Below are 3,848 nucleotides of genomic sequence, written 5' to 3'. Positions count from 1 at the left end.
TTTGTTTGTTTGTTTGTTTGGGGCAGCGGCATCCATAAGAGACCCATTTGCCCTGACATATGGAGCAGGAGCAAGTTGTTTGCCTCCAAGCCCACCCGCCTCCTCTCTATGTTCCCCTCCCTCTCTGTCTCTCTCTGCCCCCCCCCCTTTCTTTCTCTCTGCCCCTCTCCCTCTCTTTCTCTGTTCCCCTTCCTGCCCCCCCCCCTCTGCTCCTTCTCTCTACCCCCTCTCTCTCTCCATTTCTCTCTCTCTCTCTCTCCCTCTCTGTACTCTTGCATTCCTCCAGTCCTCTGTCCCCAGACTGCCAAAGGCAGCAGGGGAGGATGGTAAGTCATGGCAGTCGACAGCGAGGGGGTGTGTGGGTGTGTTGCGGGGGGCGGTGGAGTAACGGTGTAAAAAAAAAGAAGGGGGTGCATATTCACCCCTGAGACACGCCGTCCCATGGCTGTAAGAGTAATCAATCTCACCGCTGAGGCTCACCAATCCGCTCTCACCGCCACCTTCACCGTCACGGCAACCTGGCCTCCCGGGTCCCGGGGCGGGGGGGGGGGGGGGGGGGGGTGGTAATGGGGGGATGCAAGAGGAATAAAGAAAGAGGTGTTATGCTTTTATGTATTTTTCCATCAAGAGCCCTCCGTTCTTCATTAACAGCATATACACACAGGATTTCTGCTTTAACCAGAAAGGGGCCCCTGCTTTATACTCAGTGTCTACACTCGTACCAATGTAATACTCAGAAATACGCATGCGTTTACATACACACAAAACCTATGCACAGGGACAAGAGAACACATACACACACACACACACACACACACACACACACAGACACACACACATTTACTCAACTTCATTTCAAACACTGCTTATCAGCACTGTGTGAGTCTTATCACAGCACGTTGCTTTTGAATACAGGAATCCATAGATTAACCTCAGATCTGCACTCATAAATGCCAACAGGATATTCTACTGGAAAACAAAGCCGTGTATTTCCACAACTCTGAAAATGAGAACAAAACCTGAAAACTCAAAGAAAAGCACAAATACATCCCCAAGGGCCCCTTTTTACAGATAAATGAAATAATTAGACATTACTCCCCTGTGGCTACACCTTTTATATTTTATTTCCAAGGAAATAATTAGTTTTCTGTATGTGTGAGTGTGTGTGTGTGTGTGTGTGCGCGCGTGCGTGTGCACACGTGTGTCTTTAATCTTTAATCAGGGTGAAACAGCACCCTTTGGGCTACAAGGTGTTTCTGTAAGCCCACCCCTTTGGTGAACTGAGTCAAGAGTTGTAATGTCACTGTTTGACCACTAGGGGCAGCATTGCTAGGTCAGTGGAACGCCACTGGTTCATTAGAACGAGTGTGCACAGGGCCTTGCGCTGGGGCTTAATTGGGCAGAGAGAGGAGGGAGTCCCATCTGGGTTGAGCAGAGACCTTAATTATAAACCAACCTTCCCCACTATCGATGCACAGCAAAAAACAGCGTCTGTAGGGACGAGATGAGAATAATCTGGAGAGGTCTCATGGGTGAGTGCCTACTGTAAACACCTCAGATTGGACTGAAAAATGTGGATCACAAGGACCAGTGGGATGAAACGGACCGGACTCAATCAATATTGATGGACAAAGAACATTTGAGATGGACGGATGTGCATTTCCTGTTTGCCGATGATGTTCTAGGAAAGAAGGCACTAGAATCGGTTGAATGAGTCTGCTGATGTTTTAAGAGGAGGCAAATCCACGCCTGATGAGTGGAGGCATGTTTATAAACCCTAAATACATACTGTAGACACACTCACACACACACACGCACACACACACATACACACGTGCATGCATGTATGCAAACATATGCACATGTATATACACACACACATACACAAACATATACACACACTCGTGGCTGAAACTTCTTCTCAGAGGAAAGTGCATTAGCCTTTAACCCAAGAGGGGTTCAGGTTGACTAGTGAGTGAATGAGAGTGTTGATGCTGATGTTTCCAGAGCTATGTCTCACGCAGCCCCCGCCCCACCCCCCAGTGTAACGTCTGGGGCATCTCCACTGCTGCAGGCCCCTCTGGCTCCCAGCTCCGAGGCCTCGCAGCGCCTGGATTAATTGAGTTGGTAATTGAACAGTTTCTTCATTAGTTCCACTCACCCGCTCGTGAGCCTCGTCCGCGGGATTAACAGAGATTAGATGCGTTTCCCATGATACCGCGGCTCAGAGCGCTGCTCACGGCCTCCTCCCCTCTTGATGGCCTCCACGACCTCGTGTCCTGCGACGGTTTACATGGAGGTGCTCCTGTAGCAGATTACCTCGACATGTCAGCACCAGCAGTGGACAGGGTGACTAAGGCCCTGGAAAAAGAAGAGTTATTTTTGCAGCTGATAGCCTGGGTTTTATAATGGAGGCACCATCCAATCTGTTAGGTGTTCCTGTTTTTGCTCAGAGCCTGTTTTTTTGCATTTTGTATACTTGAATTGAAATTAAGATATAACTCTAAATCAAGTTTTATAACCCATACACACATATTTCCCACTCCAAATTGTTGGCTTAGCAAAAGAGACGAATGCCCAACAGTTTGCCTTCCGCATTTCAATTCCATTCAAAGATATTGTTTCAAGAGTACTGTAGTACACTGTCTTTGAATGGGATTGCAATTGGTGTAAAACTATTAGTATACTTTTACAATGAAGGTTGCAAAATGAAGGACTCACACACACTTTACAGTTTTTTTTTATCTGCACTTGAATATGGAAATGACATTGAACAGTGAGTACCAAGCAGGTTCCAAAAAGTTCAAAAATGGCGGCAGTTAAATTTTAGGTTAGAAGCAGGGAAGAAAAAAATGAGCACAAATAAACACGAAAGGCAAGCGTTGGCATGGCGATGTGCTTGAGGTCAGCCAGAGCGGAGAGACAGATAAAGTGAAATTAACGCTGAGGTCCCTGACCCCCTTCATGCAGTTCAGAGTAACGTGCGGGGAAGTAGCAAATCCTCACTAGCAAATCAAAAGCCAAGTCTGACCTTCCCATCGTCGAGCAGCTTTAAAGTGAGTTGACAAAGAAGAAAAAACACCTAACAAGCGGAGTGGAAAATGGTAATTTGACTTGCGAGCAGACGTGTCTAACCCACTTGAAGGTGCAGGTTTTTTTTTTATTATATCTTTGGCAATTTGCATCTCTCGTTCAGAACCAATTATTACGACGCACGCTGCAAAGAGGCAACAGCCTCTGAGACGTAAATTGTCAAATTAAGAGAAAAGAAGGAAGATAAAGTGGGGGCTAAAGAAAGAGAGAGAGAGAGAGAGAGAGAAAGAGAGAGAGAGAGAGAGACCACTTTCGGCACGACAGGGCCGGTGTTTAGGCTGGGGCTCGGGAACAGATGCCATGACTCTTTAATGGCGTCTTTGTGAAATCATTCTATTTAAGTGCTATTGGATTGCCAAAAAAACATCCCTACTGGTCTAGGTTAAGCACAGACAGGCTTTGCTGCAAACCTGAAGGTGGCAAGTGGACATGTTTGCAATGTCTGTCATATTGTGTGTGTATGTGAATGTTTGTGTGTGTGTCTCTCTCTCTTGCTCTCTGTGGGTGTGTGTGTGTGTGTGTGTGTGTGTGTGTGTGTGTGTGTGTGTGTGTGTGTGTGTGTGTGTGTGTGTGTGTGTGTGTGTGTCTGTGTGTGTGTATTTACATGTGCATAACAGACAGTGAACTTACTTGTCTATCTGCTTGTCTCACTTCTGTGTGTGCGTGCGTGCGTGCGTGCGTGTGTGTGTGTGAGTGAGTGATTTTGCATTTGAACATAAGTGTGGTATATGAGCACTCAGCTCACAGTAAAACAT

This window comes from Alosa pseudoharengus, unplaced genomic scaffold (genome assembly GCF_046254945.1).
Source record: "Alosa pseudoharengus isolate Yale_2024_CS ecotype anadromous, Long Island Sound unplaced genomic scaffold, YU_APseudo_1.1 YU_APseudo_1.1_scf_12, whole genome shotgun sequence".
Taxonomy (NCBI): Eukaryota; Metazoa; Chordata; class Actinopteri; order Clupeiformes; family Clupeidae; genus Alosa; species Alosa pseudoharengus.
Note: the sequence above shows the minus strand (reverse complement) of the source record.